Source organism: Podarcis liolepis, assembly GCF_965112155.1.
Source record: "Podarcis liolepis genome assembly, chromosome: 1".
Taxonomy (NCBI): Eukaryota; Metazoa; Chordata; class Lepidosauria; order Squamata; family Lacertidae; genus Podarcis; species Podarcis liolepis.
This window is the reverse complement of record NC_139554.1, coordinates 98,698,720-98,720,114: the sequence shown is the minus strand read 5'-3', so window position 1 is coordinate 98,720,114 and position 21,395 is coordinate 98,698,720. Positions and strand designations below refer to the sequence as shown.

The 21,395-nt window shown below is 39.9% G+C and overlaps 1 protein-coding gene across 3 annotated transcripts in view; it reads left to right on the top strand.

Moving 5' to 3' along the window:
- The window catches only part of LRP1B (LDL receptor related protein 1B), a 742,760-nt gene that overhangs the window by 492,975 nt on the left and 228,390 nt on the right, over positions 1 to 21,395 (top strand). The gene's annotated exons all lie outside the window — the stretch shown is intronic.

The following is a 21,395-nucleotide window of genomic DNA, read 5'->3' as shown; positions in this document are numbered from 1 at the left end:
AGCTTGGAAGGCAGCTGTTGGTTTTAAAGCTTCTGCCTGGTTTACCGTCCTGTCATCTCCTGCAGCATGTCTGAATCTGTTGGATTGGGCTGCTGCTTTTAAAGCTCCTGTGGGCTTAGGGGAGATCAGATGGCATGGTCTGAGATCTGAACAGGATTATAGGCAATTGTTGTGGGCACCAGATATGAGGAAGGCATATTTGGATCCATTGACAAGAGTTAACACAGTGTGGAGATCTACTGGAGGGCCTGCTTCTCTAGTTCCTCCTCTGAGGAGACTTCAGGCTTGGAGAGGGCTGAACTCTCCCACACGCATTGTCACCTCAGTCTCTGGGCCTAGCCACCAGAAGACTTTGACACAAAGTCCTTAAATTTTAAATTATAGAAATTTATCTTTTAAATTCCTGAGATTTAAGTACTTTCTCCACTACCCAACGCATTGACCATTTTTTAATCTCCTGTTATCTCTCCCTTTTGAGAGTTGGAGCCCATAATAAGCTGTAATTTGCATGAAAATTCACTTTTCAATACATATTTAGATGTTTATTTCTCTCACACAAATTATACATTTTTAGACACATCTCCCCAAATATGCATTTTCAATGTATTTTTATGTATTTGTGGGTTTATTTGTGGGGGGCGGAGCAAGGATTGCATCTCAAAGTTTGGATAATTGTGAAATCCGAAGGCTAATTTACTTTCTAATCTACACATTAGGTGCAGAGAGGTCCAGATCATCTTATTTATTACGATTGAATTCCTCAGGTTTCCTAATGAAGAGACCACGTTTCTAAGTGAATGTTATAAATAATTTATACTAATTTGGAATAAAGGTTATAGACTGATCACTCTTTCCTAGGTAGGAAATGTATGGGGTCATGGAGGAAAGGTCTCATAAATAAGGATCAGAACCTTTTGCAAATACAGTACATCATTATTTCAAGTGCAACAAAGTTTTATAGTGGGAGTGAGTCATATGCATCAGACAGCAAGTTAGTGGCCAGCATTGATGTAACACTACCAATCTCATTTTAGCTTCTGTAGCATCTACATCACAAGCAAATCACATCTCAGCTATCATTAATTGGTAACATCATTTGAAGTCAAAAGAAAAGCAAAAGATCAAATGGACATGAAGAGTCCTTTGCTGAGAAAGATGACAGGCTTTGGTCTGTAATCAAGGGAAAGCCACGAAAGTTGTGAGCAGGATTTGATCTGTGTTTTCTAATGCAAAATTTATTTATTTTATTTTGACCATCTATTGATCATGAACCTTCAGAAATGATGGCATGTTTTCTCTCTATCTTTTGCCTACTGTTGGTTTCTCACATCCTGGCTGCTTATTGTTTTATACAAATGATAAACAGCAGACATAAGCCCTAGTATTATTTTCAAAATTAAATGGTCAACCTTGATTTCCCAGTTGTGCAGCTGAAATGAAAAAGGATGTTAAAGAAACTAGCAACAAGATTTCTGTGGGTGGAGTTGAGACATATGCTTCATTCTGAATTTAGCAGTGTAAAAATATTTTGGTATCAGTTCAGAAGCCTTTCAGGTGTAAAGAATCCAAAGGCCAGAACCTAGTTTTTGATAAATGCTTTCTACTAACAGTGAGCCTTTAGCAAATTATCATGCTATCACACACTCTATGTGCCACATGCCATAGACGATGCAAAAACTTTGACCTTTGCAACTGTCCTTTATAATTTCATGCAGTGATTTCTAAAACTGTGTTTCTAGGAACCCTGGGGCTTCTTGATAAGAAGCTTGTTGATGGCAGACAAGCTACCTGAAAGACAGTTTATCCAGCATCAGCAGTTATTCCTCACAGTGTCTAGCCTCAGGGCAGTGTTGTGCATGGGGTGCACACATTCTCAGATAATGTGGACCAGCTGCCTGATTGTGGACCAATACTTGCCTGAACTGAGAATACACCCTACAAAATAACCCAGAATTATCTGCAGTGTGTAGAACAGAGTTTTCCAAACTTTTTATGTTGGTGACACACTTTTTAGGCATGCATCATTTTGTGACACAGTAATTCAGTTTTACTAGCCAACTGGAGCGTGACACACCTACACACTGCAGCTGACACACTAACATGTCACAACACACAATTTGAAAAGCTCTGGTGTAGAGATTCCATGACAGGCATGCAGGCAAATTTATGTTGAAGGGGTTCCATGAAAGCAGAACATGTATTTATTTATTTATCATTTGTTTATTTTTAACTATTATGCTTCTATCCCCTTTCCTCCAAGGAGCTCAAGACAGCATGCAAAGTTCCTTTCCCTGCCATTGTTGTTGTTGTTTGCAATAGTTACTCTTTATTTTAAAAAGCTTTCTAGACATTAAGTACAATTCCATATTACATGAACAACTTCACAAAACCAGAGCAGAACTTTAACCTAACAGGCACAATTGCTTTAGGTTGCAAGATAACCGGTATCTTGGTAGTAAGCCCGACCAAAATGTTTTATAAGGATCTGGGCATTTCACAACACCACCTTGACTTGCCATATACCTGGTCCTAGAAAGTTGTGTTTCTTTGTTTCACCTCATTAACCCAACAACACTGAGTTTGTTTTTCTACTAATGCAATATGCCACACCTTGGACTACCAAACTTGCATGATAAATGTTGCAAAATACCTCCAGTGGTGGGCTATTTCCAGTTGTGCTTCAGCTGACAAAAAATGGAATTCCATTTAATGTTTATACTGGGGCTTCCTTCACACACCCATGCATCTTTATAAGATCCAGTCCCCCATGGAAAGATTTCAGTCAATTTAGCAATACTGCAAGCATGTGGAGCAAGACAATTGCATGGGATGTTTTCTCTCAGCCATTTTATTCTCACTATTACTCTGGTGTTGAAAGGATACTTTTCTCATTAAATATGTTGATTCCATAATGATCTTGGCATTTTGAATAATGTTTGTTCCTTTTGTAGATTTGAAATAGTGATAGGGCATGTTTTACTCAAATGGGGTGGAGAATTGGAAAGAGTTAGACAAAGTTGGGAGAGACTAACTGGCTACTCAGCTCAGCACTACAGTGTGCCTGAGGGTTGGGCAGAGGCAGTTGCTGTGTTTTATAGCAATTCTATCTCCCTCTTCAGGCTTCCTAGCCAACCGAGTTCAAATCATGCATTGGGTGGGTGGGACAGACTGTGGAAAGTCAGTGTGGTGTAGTGGTTAAGAGCAGTGGACTCGTAATCTGGTGAACTGGGTTTGATTCCCTGCTTCTAAACATGCAGCTGCTGGGTGACCTTGGGCAAGTCACACTTCTCTGAAGTCCCTCAGCCCCACTCACCACACAGAGTGTTTGTTGTGGGGGAGGAAGGGAAAGGAGATTGAAAAGCCGCTTTGAGACTCCTTAGGGTAGTGATAAAGCGGGATATCAAATCCAAACTACTACTCTTCTTCTTCTTCTTCTTCTTCTTCTTCTTCTTCTTCTTCTTCTTCTTCTGGGGTATCATCCACACTGCTATCTCTAAGTTTCCTTCCAGAATTGACATGGGCGGTCTGAGAGTTGCTTTTGAAGTTTTCAGGATGATGGTTCAGGGGGGGGGGAGGGGTGTATATCCACACTGAGGCCATTGGGTCCAGGGCAGCTCAATATTGCTTGACTGCTATGCCAATTGTATGCTGTGCATATGCTATTTGTATGTGTGCATTCAAACCATTTCTGAGGATGTTTTAAAGAATTTGAAGGGGAAGCTTTAATTAGGTTACTATTCTAACATGAGCTGTCAGTCAGGATTCAAACTAGATGGGGAAATATTTAGCCCACAACCAGTGTCAGTGAATCACATGTGAGCATATTTGCCTTACTTCTGTAATAGACATATTGAAAAAAATCATGCAAGCAGTAATTTCTTTAGGTGATTATAAAAATCTCTCAGTAACTGACAGGTAGAAACGGGAATTTTTATTTTTCAGATGAAGAGACACAGACATGTACAAATGAATTATGGCATGAATGTCAGTCACTGCTGGTGACCGACTCTCAGGCTATGCTTATAGTAAATCTTGATTGCACAAATAACCCTTTGGACAATTATATAAAACTATTTCACAAATGTCATGACCAATTCATACAAATGTTCACCTGTGGACGTAAAAGGGGACTAGATTTGACAGCAAAATTGTTGGTAAACATATGTTTCATCATCTGCATGGCCAGCAACTGCCACTGATTGCATTTATTATAGCTTAATAAATGTGTCTCAAGAAATGCATATTTCATATTCCCTGGATATAGATGGTCTTATTAAGTTTGCTAAACTCTTAATTTATCAAAGAATTCACAAACAAACCTAAACCATAATTGCATTAATATCAATGCATATTTGCCCAGCCAGGTATGGTTTCAGCTGAAGCACAATGATCTGTATATTTAATGATTTTTATCATACTCCAGTGTATAAATAGAAGATAATGATGAATAGGAACATCTATACATTACCCCCCTGCAAGGTAAAATGGGAGAGAATATCAAGAAGGAGTTAATTATCAAATCCTATTTTATATGCAAAAAAATCATTGTTCACAACTAGCAAAAGGAAAAGCCAGTAGCTTTGCGAGTACGTCTGACATAACTCTTGGTTGATAGTCAAATTAAAACTGAGCTGAAATTTCTTAGACTCCCCCCCCCCCATGAACTATCCAATATTTTTATTTTTCTCACAACTCTAGGAAAAAAGAAGCCACCTTGGGGAATTTTCTCCAAATATTTCCTACCATGTTGTTGCTGTTTTGCCACCATTTATGCAGTATGACCCCAGATAGGTATGAGGAATTGAGGTGGATAAAAATGGTGGCCAGGCTGCCCTTTTCTGCAGTTTCTTCTATTACACACTCCTATCATACCGATATAAAACCACAGGCATGGAGGGCACCTGATGACCTCATGCAAACCACCCCTTAACCCTATAACAATATTTTTAAAGCAGCAGATTCATAGAATGTATGCATGTATGTATGTATCCATGCATGTATGTATATGTATGTATGTATGTATGTATGTATGTACGTATGTATACAGGGTTGTAATGCAAATGTGATTAGTGGGTTTCATCATGTGCTCAAGAGTCCCACATCCCATGCAAGATTACCCTTAACTTTGCTACAACCCAGCCCCACTCTTTCATGTGTTAGAACAATAATTATCAGGGGCTGCACTCTGTAGTTCTGTACAGAGTAGCTTTGATCACATGAAGCTGTTTCAGGATGAAATGATGGAGGATATTGCAACTAAGGATCTCTTCTTGGGGGCATTTTAACCCGAGTACCAGCATAATATTGCATGGATGAAATGTTGAATTAGGTTTTTAGAGGAAGGTCCGCCAGTAGAAGGGGGGGGGGGGATCCTTCCACATCTTCATGGTTGTGAAATGTTGTAAAGAATAATACCGAATTAAGGCATCTTGATGAAGATGATATGGTTCTGCAAGACCAACAAGAATTTTACCTGTGTTCCAAATGCCAAATTGGAAGTGCCTTCATCACTTATCACTTAAAAATAAAAAATAACCAGGGTCACAAACTTTTGATAAAAATCTGTGCTTCTGTGTGTGGCCTTATGTGTGTTCCCATTCTGCATATGACATTCGAAGCCCTGGCAAATTTCAGATTTGTGATTAGTTTAACATAATCCTTTATAATGATGTTTATTGTAGCATTTTCTGAAAAAGATGGATGAGACAGGCTTTCAAATGCCAACTTTTGCTGACATTTAGTCTAGCATAGGTCATAAAATATCAAGGCAAAATAATGTTTTATAATTTATTTTTATATTAATAAAATGTATTATGGGTGTGGAGAAAGCTCCTGTTCATTATGCATACCTTCAAGGTAATGTTAGTAGAATAAAGACAACTCACAAATAGCAATGATAATTCAGAATTGTTGATTTTATGAAATAAATGGTATTTGAAATAATTTAAGTTAAAACACCAAGGATTCAATGACTCAAGCTTCTCAAAATGTCATTATTTTTTTAAAGCACATTTGTCCAAATATACTGGTGAATGAGTGGGCCATCTATCAGTCTGGGGACCATATTTCACCTCTGATTTGCTAAGCCTTATTTATGTTTATAAACTAAGCTTAAGTCTGTTTTCTTCTCATCTTTAAAAATGAAGATACAAGACAAAATTACTTGCCTAATCTTGTGCAGGACAACTATGCCCATAGAGTATAGTCTTAATACCACTTACTCCAGCCCAGGGGTCAGCAAACTTTTTCAGCAGGGGGCCAGCTCACTGTCCCTCAGACCTTGTGGGGGGCTGGACTATATTTTGAAATAAAAAATAATGCAAGAGAACCATGAGCCCCGGTGGCTGCTTACCTGTGTCTTGCAAGTGGCAGGGGCTGGTGGCGGCAGGACAATGAGTGGTGCGTGAAAGGGCTCCAGAGAGGAGCTGCTTAAAATGGTGGCCACTCAAGCGCTGCTATTGCTGGCACCAACAAAACCCAGCCCCCTTCCTCCTCTAGGCAGGGCGGGGAGAAGCCAGGAGGAGGGAGGGAGGAGGCGGCACCACTGCTGCCATGTGAGGGAAAGGGAGGGAGAGGGAAAGAATGTGTGTGCTGGCAATCCACACAGCGATTCCTGGACCGTCTGTGGGCCGTATCCTGAAGGCCATTGGGCTTCATCCGGCCCGCAGGCCTTAGTTTGCCAACCCATGCTCCAGCCAATTTTCATTGGCTACTTCAGTCTGCTATATGAATGAGTGGGAGTGGTACCATGAGATACTTTTGAGAATGAACTCATGTTCCTAAACAACCTGTTCATGATGAATGTTAATATTTTCATGTGAGAGCTTTCACAGATAACTAGCCGCTTTCCCACTGAAAGCTGCAACATTAAGATGGAAAAGCAATGGCAAGGTCTGTCACAATATGAAGAAAGCTTTAAACAACCCAGTAAAATATGTGACAGTTTAAACCATGACATGAATATGGGTTCCCGAATCCTTATTCACTTGATTAAATGAAAAAAGAGGAAAACGCTCAGTTAGCACAACTGATTTTCAAGCATTCAGCATACTAGATTAAGAGGTGAGGAATCAGGCTACTTTCCCTTCTTTTTGAGCAGAAGATGCCCTGACTGACTGTATCCAGACTACAAACCTTGTATCGTTTAAATATGTTGGTCCCATCTCTTTGAATGGGCTTGGCAACCTGTCTCAATTACCTCTGTTACTGACAGTGTGATACATTGCCGGTGCCAATATAGCAACACTAGCAGCAAGAATACTGTGATCTCAAACCTAATAGGCCACAGTTGGTGGTGCCACAGTCTCCATTGCTCTGTGTGTGTGTTCTCATGTAACATTCAACAACTGCACACAAATAGTTGAGCTTTAAACTCATAGTTACATGTAGCATTCAATGAGTGTATTGTCTGAGTTGAGCTGCACTGTTGAACAAATGTATAGTCTTTCACATAAACCTTGTGCACACGTAGAGACAGCTTGTATCTGTTTTCAGGGTGTTCAGCCCTTGTGTATCTTCTTCCAAGTTATTGCTGTTGCGAAATCTTCAGCACCAGCTACAGCACTCTTCATCCTTCCGCACTACTCTTATTGCAATTGTATCATTTGTGCTCTGTTATTCTAGTGCTGATGCACCACCCAAGGTGTCAGCTCAAAAACAGCAGATTTAGAGAACATTTGCTCTTCCACCACACATTGCGGTCCAAATTGTTTGCTTTATTTTGGACTGAGTTTGCTTCTTCTTTCTTTTCCACGCCCACCTATGCACACACAGGGTTGCATGTGAACCTTGTCTTGCATTAAGGAGTAAGGTTCTGTCTACACTAACTGGCATGCTAAGTTTAAAATTATCAAGTTGTTATGTGATAGCTTCAAATATGTACAAAAAAGCATTTCGGTTTTGAGGTGTACTGAACAAAGTCTGCTTTTTAATGCAGTCTCATCAAGGGAAGAAAGCAATAAATAAATAAATGATAAATTTAATAAAGCAAGACCACAAACTTGACCTGATATTTAGCATTTTGGTAGCCATGGAAAATCATTTATCAGCAACTACTTTTTTGTCGCTCAATTACAGAAGTAAGAGAAGAAATTTTGTGATACAATCAACATCTGAAATAATTTTCATCATTACTTCATTGAAGAGTAATAAATGGGACAATGTGTTCATTAAAAGATAGACATCTAATATGTATAGCATGCTAACAAAAATATATAGAAATGAAAGATAGTTGGCTTTCAGAATGATGTATCTCACCAACATTTTTCAGCAGTGGCCAAGGGATTGAGTTTGAAAGAAGGCATGCCTTAAGATTAGGGATAGACAGATTTCACTTATTTTATATGATTTCCTCTTCCACAGTGGAAGCTGATGCACTGCCTAGCCAACCATAGTCTCACTCAGCCCCCTATCTCCCTGCCTGCCGTCTTAAAGCCAGTTGAACTTCATCTTGTTTCAGTTTGGTATTGCCCTTGTGGCATCAAGGAGGATGGAGAAAAACCCCAAAAAACTAGAATTAGCTGTTTTTCTCTTGCATTGACTCTGTCTCTACCTGTTGTTGGTCTCTTAGCCTTCTTCCCTACCAGCCCCAATGCACAGCAGCCACCACTGCTCTTGCATCCCTAGTCATGACCCTGACATGAGCAGCAGCTTGGAGAATACAGTGTTTTTTATGTGGTGCATTTTTATATATCATTCATATTTTATCTTTTGTAGCATTGTAGCAGCAGTGGGGCTGGACCAATCCCTATGGTGGTGGGTAAGACACTGACCGCTATTTCACATCCTTCTCAACCCACTTAAACAATGTAGTTGCAAGGCTTTAAATCATAGCCTAAGTGTGAATTCAAACAATTGCTGCTGCTGCTTCTTCTTTCTTTTTTTTCTATAGGTGTTGATTTTTGGAGAGGGGTTGCATGTGTGTGTGTGTGTGTGTGTGTGTGTGTGTGTGTGTGTGATGGTGTTCCATGCAAAACACATTTCTCAAAATGCATGAAGCAACTCCTGCACCCAGGATTTGAACAAGTAGGAAAAGACATGGTAGAAATAACACTTGTGTGACTGTACTCTGATCACCCTTATGCCATCAGCAGCCACATAGCCAAGCTTCTGATTACCTAAATATCTTTATAGCTTCCAGGCCATTGTGATACTTCAGCTTGCACTATGCAGGAATAAGGTAATTTGCCCTCTCTTGCTGCATAATTAAATGGGTGACTCATTCTTGGGGAAAATGTATTTTTCTCTCTCCAAAACAAAGAATCCTATTTTCATTCACTCATAGCAGAAGTTTAATAGTGTTTCATTGTGTAAAAGCAATAAAAAAACTAATAAAGTAAAAAATCATAGCAACCAACTGATTTTTCCACATTCATATCAGAGGCATTTGAAAAAAGCTCTTTAATGATCCTATTCAGTTGCTGAGAGACATGGTGTTAGGCTTTGTGAGACACACACACATATAAAACCTAAGGCTATCAAAAAGAAAGTCTTCAACCAGTGACTGGATTCTGACTCAGAGGATTAGTAATGGGATATGAAACCTTTTGGCCTATAGGTTACCACTGTGAATCCAGAAAGTCATAGGTGAATCTATTTACCTCCAACAAAATTGACAATTTTTGAAGAGTTTATATGAGAAAGTTCTAAAAGTAACACAAAAACAACCTGAATTATAGGGTCACAGTTGTGGCCCAATGTTAAGAATGAGTCAGCTGAATCACATCCTGCCACTATAATGAGAAACCAGGGGGCAGATTTTCTATAGCTTATAGTTAAAAAATGGTTCAGTGGACTGATTCAAAACTTGACAGTGTCAGAGTAGAAAGTTTGAGGATAGTTTGTGCCACACTTGGGATGGAAAGGATAAGAAGCAGCTTATTCTCAATGTGTGATGAGTGGCTTTGTGAAGTTGACAAGAGGTGTGTATTTTTCTTCCATCTAATGATGTGATGGCTTCAGGGAAAATATTTCTCCATTTGTACTGTGACAAACCGAATTATTTGTTGTGTTAGGTCAAGGAAAATGTTTAAAACGTGTAAAATAGATAGAATTCAATGCCGCATTTTTACCAATGTTCTGTCTACACAAGCATTGCTGCTTGCCAGATGGAATTATCTCCCCCCAACACTGTTCTGTGTGTTCTTTTGACACACACACACACCCCAAGCCAATTGTGGGGCAGCGGGATGAGAGGGGGAAAGCCCTATGGTGTAAACAGAAGTCCTTGTGCGGGGCTTCAGCTGACAGGGTTTGTGAGGTGAATTCCACCCCATTTTTTGGGGGGGGGTGTAATTTCATCAAATGTTGAGTAAGTGCAGGTTACAGTATCAGGAGGAAAATCACAAAATGTGCATGGGACTGGTAAGGAAATGAGACATATAGAAAAATATATTTATTAATATTATTACATTTATACTCCATCTTTCTTCCAAGGATCTCAAGGATTACAAGTCCATGGGTTTTCTCCTCCACGTGTTATCCTAAAACCCCCCAAACCCTGTTCTATTTAGGCCACCAGCTGCCCCAGATTCCCAGTTACAGAAGCTGAAATATAAGGCAAAATGTGGAGATGCTCTTCTGTCCAATTGTATTGTGAGAATCAAGCCTGCCAGTGTTCTGCTCAGCCAATGAATGAAGTGACAGTTGCTGGAAACAGCAAGAGGGAAGAGTCCCACAGGCAAGGATGCCAACTTGAATAAAATATGGGGGGGGGAGGGGCAGGTAATCCCCACCCTGCATAATCAACCACAAAACGCGGTGCACACACACCATTTGAATGACAGTGCCTGTGTTTTTTTGGGGGGAGGGAGCTGGCCCCCTCAAATATTTTAATGGAGGGGGGGGAGGAACCTCAACCCCTAGGAGTTGGCTCCTATGCCCACAGGTATCTGGTTGGCCACTGTGAGAACAGGATGCTGGAGCAGATGGTTCATTGGACTGATCCAGCAGGCTCTTCTTATGCTAGATTGTGTATTATTTAATCCTATGGTAAGGGTGGTGCTGTGCGTTAAACCACAGAGCCTAGGGCTTGCCGATCAGAAGGTCGGCGGTTCGAATCCCCACGACGGAGTGAGCTCCCGTTGTTCGGTCTCTGCTCCTGCCCACCTAGCAGTTTGAAAACACATCAAACGTGCAAGTAGATAAATAGGTACCACTCCGGCAGGAAGGTAAATGGCATTTCCGTGCTCTGCTCTGGTTCGCCATAAGTGGCTTAGTCATGCTGGCCACATGACCCGGAAGCTGTACACCGGCTCCCTTGGCCAATAAAGTGAGATGAACGCCGCAACCCCAGAGTCGGTCATGACTGGACCTTATGGTCAGGGGTCCCTTTACCTTTTTAAGGCAATCTAGGAGTCAGAAAAGACTGAGGCTTATCCACAATTACATTTTGCTTTGCTCTTTCCAGGTACTGGTCTGTGCTTAAAAGCTTCCTGTCCAGGTGTATATTATATTTCCCCATAAGCTTTCCCTGTGAAAACCCATTTTTTACCACTCAATCAGAGCAGGTTTTCCGCAAGCTGCCATTTGCCCCGCTTGAACTTTAAAGAGTGGGTTTTTGTGGGGAAAGCTCTGGAGCAAAAGAAAGGGTGTTCAGACATGAAGGTATAAAACAGAGACCATGCCTGGAAAGAGCAGAGGAAAAGTAAGTGTGGATAAGCTCTGAATGATAGCATAGTTTAAACTGGGTCTTTCTCCAGGTCAGAGCTGGGGAAACACATCAGGCAGATATCTGCACCTCTACTGGCTAATGCTGTACAAGAAGCAAGCCTAATTATTGCCTGGTGTTGTCCTTATTCTGTGGCTAAATAAAGCCCTTTATTTAAATGGCTTATGATCAGATTGGGTGTATACTAATTCATTTCAAAGTGAAATTATTTAAGCCTTAACAATCATTTGGCTCATGCAGACAATGTTATTGCAGATTGTTCTGTAGTTTTCTAACAAGAGCTGTCAGACTGACTGGTAGAGCCTTACTGTTTCCTAGATATAAAATGGATCATTTGGTTTCTGCCAGATCTTTTTTTCAAGCCTGAGTGATTCTTTTCTGTTACTTAAGACAGAAGCAAAAGGAGAAGGCAGAAAGAAAAGTGTTTGCAAGCCAGCAAGGCAGAATATTGAATTGTAATACTATTACTTCCAAATTAGCTTCTAGGTACACATTAATAAAATTTGCACTAATTTACATTAAAACTTTGCAACCATGAAAAGTATTAATCACATCTATTGATCTTTACCTGGTTTAAATGGAAAACGAAATGACATTAATTAAACTTAACCCCATTACCAGGGTTACTGCTATATACTAAAAAAAAAAGAATTAGAGCAAGAGCCCAGAGGCCTGCTTCCAAGAATGCCTCCCTCCCGTGTGTGTGTGTGTGTGTGTGTGTGTGTGTGAGAGAGAGAGAGAGAGAGAGAGAGAGAGAGAGAAATAATGAAAATTAATTAGCATGTTAGTGCTAATTTCTCCTAACATAGAATCATAGACTTGGAGGAGACCTCAAGAATTATCTAGTCCAACCCCTGCAACGCAGGAATGATTCTATGCAATTCTGCCTCATGCACACTTTTTTTACAAAGCAGTGTCCCCTAAGATGATGCATTTTGTATGTCATTTTCACTAAATATATGCATGTTTATGCACACATTACTTTAGGATATGTCTTGCAAAATTTAGAAAAGTGCAGATTTTGAAAGATTGATGTACTTCAGTTCTTGTTTTGCCACAAGTAGTGCAAATTAGGCAGGTTTGCCTTTAAAAGCTGGAAACTGTAAGGTAAAGGTAAAGGGACCCCTGACCGTTAGGTCCAGTCATGGCCGACTCTGGGGTTGCGGCGCTCATCTCGCTTTATTGGCCGAGGGAGCCGGCGTACAGCTTCCGGGTCATGTGGCCAGCATGACTAAGCCGCTTCTGGCGAACCAGAGCAGCACACGGAAACGCCGTTTACCTTCCCGCCGGAGCGGTACCTATTTATCTACTTGCACTTTGATGTGCTTTCAAACTGCTAGGCTGGCAGGAGCAGGGACCAAGCAACGGGAGCTCACCCCGTCGCAGGGATTCGAACTGCCAACCTTCTGATCGGCAAGTCCTAGGCTCTGTGGTTTAACCCAATTAGGCAGCTTTGCCTTTAAAAGCTGGAAACTGTAGAAGCTTGCAAAGTTCCATGATCTTTAGATGCCTGAAATCATTCACACATCCAACATAATCCTCCTGCACCATGATAGCAAGGCTTTGTGATCCTCAGCTGCTTTTGCTAGTTCTTTATGCCCACAGGCAAGAGAGACTATTGTCTGCTCTCTTCTGTCTGTGGGAAGCTCATGTGGGTTATGCCAGAATTCATCTCAATGCTTGCACTTTTCTTTAAGTGAGAAATCAGGGTTCAAACCTACTGAGGTTTGTTGGCATCTCTTGTGCTCAAGTGTAGCACCGTGTCTTCATTTTTTGGAAGATTGGGAAAAAGGTATCAGAGAGAGAAACTCTGTGAATGCTTTTGAAGCAACTTGTCAGAATACACATGAGAAGGGCACTCTGGCATCTGTCTTATTTTGCAGTTTCCCCTGGATGGCAGCAGCCAATTTATGAGTGTTTTCAGAGCCTCAAAACCTTATCTTTCCTTCAGAGAGGTCTTGGTGAGTCTCCGGGTCCTAGCATAGGAGGGTTGAGACTTTCCTCATCATTCTCTTTCCCCTCAACACCTGCTCCTGGATGGAGCTTAGTTCCCTCCCTCACCACTGGAGGAGTTCTTTGTTGCTTGCTGCTGTAATTCCTGTGCTGAGACGACGACAACAACAACAACAACAACAACAACAACAACAACAACAACAACAATAATAATAATAATAATAATAATAATAATAATAATAATTTATTTATACCCTGCCTATCTGGCTGGGCTTCCCCAGCCGCTCTGTGTGGCTTCCAACAAAATATTAACATACAGTAATGCATCAAACATTAAAAGCTTCCCTAAACAGGGCTGCCTTCAGACGTCTTCTAAAAGTCTGGTTGTTGTTTATTTCTTTGACATCTGGTGGGAGGGTGTTCCACAGGGCGGGTGCCACTACCGAGAGGCCCTCTGCCTGGTTCCCTGTAGCTTTGCTTCTCACAGTGAGGGAACCGCCAGAAGGCACTGGACCACAGTGTCTGGGTAGAACGATGTGGGTGGAGACGCTCCTTCAGATATACTGGACTGAGGCCGTTTAGGGCTTTAAAGGTCAGCACCAACACTTTGAATTGTGTTCTTCCTTCTAAACCTATGCTGCTCCTGTGACTGCTGCCTCCTCACCAACATTTCTCCCACATTATAGTATGCCTGGATAGAACTCTACCTCCACCCCCAGCTGTAATGTTTTTATAACGGTGTAGGGGTCTTGTAAAGAAATAATTAATTTTTTTTACAAAACTTTAATTTCTCTAAATCCTGGATCTTTCCCCATGGATTGCAGGATAAATATTTGTAGCATATTTGAACTGTCTCTGCTGTGAATAGGCAGTGTATACTAATGGCACGGCTGTTTCTTCATCTGCTAGTAATGCTGGCATTACCGCACTTGCTAAAAATGGAGAGATACCAATATCAACAAGAGGAAGGGGTTAGCTTAGTTATAAATCACTAATTAATTTTGTCAGCTTTTAAATATTTTGACTAGGTTGAACATATATACGTATATAATGTGTACTTGGAGCTAACCTTCTCTTCTCTTTACTTTTAAACATCTCTCCGCTCCTGTCACCCATATGCCCCAAGGCAGATTTCCATAGGTATTCTATGTTCCTGGTTCCAGGAGGAAAAATGCTTCCTCATAATTAAACCTTTTAGAGCAGCCTTCAACCATTTAATGCCTTCTGGATATTTAGGACCACAGTTTACATTGGTCCCAGGCTACATTTCCATTGGCCCATATGATGGGAACTCTGAACCAAAACATCTGGAGGACACCAGGTTGGAGCAAACTCTGGGTTATTGTCATTAACTCCACAGTGTGCAAAGTATTTCCATCCATGTGCACATGAAAAACAACAACACCACCCACATGATACATGACATGATTGGATTCCCACAGTTACCACATAAAAAAGTTTATCTCCATCCATATTCAGAAGACTACTATATTCAGATTGGTAAAACACTGAGAAATCATTTTAGACTGTAATGGTTAGCTAAGCAACATTGTTCTATCTTTTTATTCTAATGCTAACTGCAATTCTCCTTTGAATCCCTTGAAACTCTTGAATCTTTAATACATATATTAAATTAGAAATCTAGGGTTGTATAACATAGCTTTACTTAGCAGATCCTATCCTCCATGCAGCTGTTCTTCCTAATGCTATTGAATTGCTCAAAGGAGAGCTGACTCAGTTATGTCTCATTCACCTTTATGGTACTATACATTTGAATTGCCTTATGTGTTCAGAATAAGGTTTTAGAATATGGATGGTGGTGGCTCTATGTGTTTAAAATCGGAAAAGGCATCTCTCAGTGGTCCTAGAACAAGAGAGCCATCTTAGAAATCTACTGTGAAAGCTTGCTATATTCCTTTAATTCATCTGGTCTTTAAACTGAAGGTCTTATTTTAATCAGAAACTGGAAAAATTGTACTTTCTTAAAATGGTATGTGGAACATGAGAAAAATAATCACCACCAAACATTCTGCATATTCTGGCAAGTAGCCATAAATTCAACAAACATACAGGTTGTTTTTGTCTCTTATGAAAAGATCCAAGCTATTTTGAAAAACTTAAATATAAAATTGAAAATAATTTTAAAATATCCTGAAGTTTTTATTTAAAAGATTTCCTTTCCAGGATGAACAAAGCCTTGCATGTTTACTGTTCCAAGTGAGTCCATCTGTGTTCAGTAGGGGTCACTCCCAGGTAACCATATATAGGACTGCAGCCTCAGTTATGTTAGCAATTTCCCAAGATATGAAAAGGGAATGTTGTTATTAATAAGATGTTAGTTACATTGATATCCATTCAGGCTTCATAAAATGTATAATGAGAACTTGTGACCCTTATTGATGATAATGAAGGTGATTGAGAGAGCAAACAAAGTTAATGAACGATGCAGTTGTTCTTCAGAAGATGTATTGATTGCAGCCTTTTCCGACTATGCACAAGAAGCTAGACGGCAGGAGGCTTTGTCACTAACGTTGACAAAAGCAGTATTTCAGCAACAAAAATCACAGTGGGCTAAAAATTGCTCCATAACTTTCCTCTTCATTTGTCCTCAACAAAATTGGAGGACAATTTGAGGAGGAGTGGGAAATCTTCAAAGAAATTTGCAAGGGGGTTATACTCACCCTTTTTGTATGGGGTGGCCTAAGAGCCTTTATTGAACCCTAGGATATCTACACAGGCTCCAAGCCAGTGTAGTGAACAGTCACTCCAGCAAGTGCTGAGACCTTGCATGTATAGAGCCTTACAGTGCTCTGTCTCTGTGTGCTTTTAAAATGTTTTAAGACTGGACCCCTTGTTCATATCAGGTGACTAACTCTCTTTAGGACCATATTTGGTCTTCTCCTCAATGGCAAAAGAAAAGTCAACCAAAAAGGTTCAGCCCAGCACTAAACAGAACAAAAATTAGCAAATGGTAGCTTCTGTTGTATATTTTTGTTGCTGTATTTTCTTATATTTTGTGGTCTGCTCTTAGTGCCGTTGATGAGTAAAAAGAGGAGACACATTTTATAACATAACTTACGTTGTTATTTCCTCTTCTACCCTCTGCTTCATGTTTCATTGCATTATTCAGTTTGGAAGGGATAAGTGTAGAAAATAACAATCATAAATAACACTGTAGTAAACCAGATTTGTTTCCAGTAATTAACAAATTCATGGCCACTTGCCATATCCGGAATGAAACCACAGCCATCTGTGATACTTCAGTGGGAAAATGTCTGCTAAACCTAGTCTATAGCCTTGTCTGTCTATGAAATTTGTTTTCGAGTTTTGTCCATGATATTCTAGTCATAAGTTGTGCTTGAGACCTGTTTTACATGTTCCAACCACTTAAATTGTCCACATAGATGCAGCACTTTACTCCAGTAATTATAAGTATATCATTGCCATCATCTCAAGATCAATAGTAGCAAGCAGCCTTTAAGAAAAGCTTTTCCATCATTACTGATCGTAACTGTGGAAACTCAGATAAATTTCCGGGTTAGCATCATCAGCAATGGCGGAGTTCCTCTGACCGAGAGGAACCCGCTCCGCGAAAATTGGGTCTTGCCGCTGCGGCGAAGGCAGAGACCCTTTAAAAATCCCAGGCAGAGGAAGCCTGGGAACGTGGGATTTGGCTGACACCAAGAGTGCCTCCCCTACTCGCGGGGAAACCCTTTTTTGGGGTCCCGAAGCGAAGTGGGGTGAGTGGCGCGGTGTTTTGAATCAACCGCTACTTTTACGGAGTGAAGCCGCACAGCCGTTGCCGGAGAGTGCTGACTTTTTTCCTGTGGACAATTGGATTCTAAACAATTACCCGTGAGTAGAACGAAAAATTGGATTATGAAATATTTTAATTTGGCACGGAAGTGGGAAGGTTCTAAACAGGAAGTCCGCCTTCCGCTTTTGTAAATAGAATGAAGCAAAATTTTGCAAGCTAAAGTCTGGAAAGTCGTATACAAAAGACTAAATTTCCTTCAGTTAAAACTACCAAAACCCCTCTTGGAAGCAGGAGAAGAGGAGGGGGAATTTTAGATTGTTTAAGTCTGCAGGAGAGAGAGTAAAGAAAGATAAATTTCCACCGTCTCAAACCTGGGAACGGGGTGTCAGAGACAGACGTTTTGGGGAAGTTCATTGACTGTGAATGAAACGTCTTTTGACAGATAGTTAAAAAAGAGAAACATATTGATTCCAATGTTGCCTTTTGCATTTAAAAGAAACAAAATATTTGAAAAACGAAAGTAACTTTCTTTTGTTGGACCTGCTTTTAAAAGATGGATACAAATAGAAATTGTCTCCTCTAGAGGGAGCTTGTTAAACTGTTGCTGGAGTCGATCTGGGGAATTCCACAGCTGTGGAGATTAAGAATTGTGAGACCAGACTTTGACCTTGGACAAGAATGTGCCTAGAAGAAGTTTTGGTGCTTGCTTTTTGCAAGACACTTTGTTGGAGCAGCTGCATGAGAAGATGGATTTGATGACTGTTGCAGTCAGTAATTTTGGACAAACAGTGAATATGCATATAGAAACCATTCAGGAACCAATCCAGGAATCTGTTTTGACAGGGCAAATGCAGAAGCTAATGGAGGAGGCTGTTGTTGAACCTCAACTAACACAAATGGAGAGACCTGAGGCCCTGCAGGAGCATAAGCTGCAGTCTTTGAAGACTGAACCTGGAGAGGGTCAGATTTGGAGAGATGGAGTACTGTTTGGTTTGGAGATGGGAAGTTGGATGGATCCCCCTATGCAGGGCCGTTTTGGCTCTTGGGATTTGATTTTGGGCCGGGGGGGGTCTGGTATTGTGGGGGCTCTTAACTTTGGAGGGACTTTGAAACATGCCTTCAAATACTTTTTGGATTACAGTGCTGACTGTGGAGAGTGGGCTGACCTGTCGAGGGGGGATGGAGATATTGTTGGGTTGGAGTCTCCCCAAGACCTACTCCTCAATGAGAAAGGAAAGAAATTAAGAAAAAGATCAACAAAAGACAAAGTAAAGTGCAGGTATAAACAAGAAGAAGATCTGCAGAAGGGACATGGAAAAGACTTAAGAGCCTCGGACAGAAGATCACCAGGTTGATGGACTAGATGGAATGGATAGAAAGGACTGACATAACCCGAGACCAGGAAGAAGTGACGATGGATGAAGATTGGAAGAAAGTTTTTAAAAATTCATTTTGAGAAATAGTGTAAAATTAATGAGTGTTAGGAAAAATGTTGGAATGAAACTATTTGGCTTTAGTAGAAACGATATGGAGTTATGTATAAATAATTATTAAGTTTTAAGTTTAAGTTTTAAGGCTTTTTATGGTAAGATAAGGTTAAAATAAATTAAGATAATTTAATGACAGAATACAGTAAAAGATGGAAAGGATTTGCTGAGTTAATTAATAGGTTAGACCGTTAAGATAAATTATAGAATAAAAATTGAGAAAGATGGAAAGAATTTGCTGAAACAATTAATTGAATTAAAATACAAAAAGGGAGGTGTGAGGAGGTCGATGAAACAAGTAAATGAAAGATAAAGATATGGAATATGGATGTGTGTTTTAATATTATTGTTCTTTTTTGCTGTGTTGTTGTATTGTTTTTTATGTTTTCTTTTCTCTATGTATTGTAATGTATGTCCTGTTAAATTTTTTTGTTTTCTTTTTTTCCTCTTTTTTCTGTAATTTTTAAACTTCTAATAAATATCATTTTAAAAAAATAAAAATTCCAAAGAACCCCAGAGTTCCTCTGAACACAGTTTGAAGAAAACCATTGACCTTTACCGGACTTACGGTCTGATTCTGCAAAGTGCATTCTTAAGTCTCTCTAACTGAAATCGATGGGATTTACAAGTACTTAACTTTAACTGGATCATGCCCTTGGTGGGATGACACAATATTTAGATTGGCTAAATCCTACTAACTTAAAAAATACTTAATCATCATCAACTCAGGTCTTTTCTTCAAATTCTAGTACTTAGCAGCCCTTTACTGGAAAATCATCTCATTGATTTGCACAGCAATATTATAACATTCAGTCTCTCGAAATCGGATTATTCTTTATAGTGTTAAAAGTCATGGCAAGTTGGTCTTCTATTTACAAATGTAATTTAGTCTCATGAGAAAGTAATCTTGTTAAAATATTGTCAGTCTAATTGAAATTGATTTGTGTTTACTAAACATAGTGGTTGCTAATCAAATATCAGGCTTAGAAGCTTTGGAGGTACGTTTGATAGATTCTTGTTAGTCTTATACTGAATGAATCAGTGAGTCAAATTTATTGAGAGATAAATGCAGTAGAGCTTTTTCAGGGCTTAGCAGTTTTTTTCTCTCTCTTTCAAAATGGATAAGACTAATGTGTCAATAGTGTGCCTTCTGTGAGATGTTACGCTTTGCGAAAGATGAGATAGTCATGAACTCTGGATTACTTCTGCGTGTATTATTTGTCAATAGCTCACATTTACTTTTCCAGCTGCTTAATTACTTTGCTGTTCTGCCACTCTGTACTACTGAAAACTATATTCACAAAGCCATAATTAAAATTTTGTGTTCTAAATATGCCTGAGGACAACATCAGTTGAGCCTAAATAAGTCATGCATAGCTTTGGACTGGTATATCTCTGTCTTTTGTATTTAGCCTCAAATTTTCTATTTTCCACTATCAACAACATTGATGTGTCTATTTTCTGCATTTTTGTAACATATATTGCTGTTGTATAAGAAAGGGTTGTAGAGGTGGGAGTTCAAAACTCTCTTTAACTAGGAAGTATATTGTACGACCTCAGGCGACTAATTTTCTCTCAGTCTAACCTACTTCAAAGGCTGTGAAAATCATTTACACTGCCGCCACTTACTTTGAGGAATGACGGTATACAAATTAAACAAATAAAATTATGGAAAACTTTTCAGTATTCAAGATTGTAACAGTCATTCTTCTGAAAACATAAAGTAGAATCATTATAACTTTTGTTACCTAGGGTAGTATTCAACTTTTACTCAGAGAAGACCCGTTGAAGTTAATAGTCTTAACTGTCGTGTTCTTTCATTTCAATGGTTCTGCTCTGAGTAAAAGTTGAATACCATAACTAGGTTGGGTTTTTTTAACGTTTTGATATTCATTGATATTGCAATTTATGAGCTGCCAAGGTTTAAAAACAATGAAAAGTATTTTAGCATCTTAAAAGGCTGTTTTATTGTGGCGCTAACTTACACTATTATACTTTATTTAGTCTTTAGGTGCCACAAGACTCTTGCAGTGCAATCCACACCCTCCTTATTCTGGACTGGGGGCGGGTGAGGTTGGATTAGGTGGAAGTGGCTCTCTGCTGAACCTTCCCATCTGAGCTGACCATCTGCTGGCCACCACTACCAAACTGATGCAAGCATGAGTTTTTTATGCAGCACTCTGCCTTTGGCCTTGCCAAATGTGCAGGTGGGAGTGCTGTTGAATGGGCTGCCCACTGATTGTAGCCAGTGAAAGGCCTTGTTCCAAGGATGTGCTGGGGATGGAATTAAACCAACCCAGAATCGCTTGGATCCAAGCCAGTCCCATTGTTGTCATGCAACATCATCAGGCCCAATTTTGGCCAGTTCACGCTGCCCCTCTCACCTTCTGCTACTGATTCCATGGATGCAAAGCCTCACTGGCAAGAAGGAGGAGTTTGGATTGCACCTTTATTCCTCCCCCCCCCAAAAGAAATAGGTTGAAACAGCTATTCTTCTAAAAGTTAATATATTTAAATACTAATTTAAGAG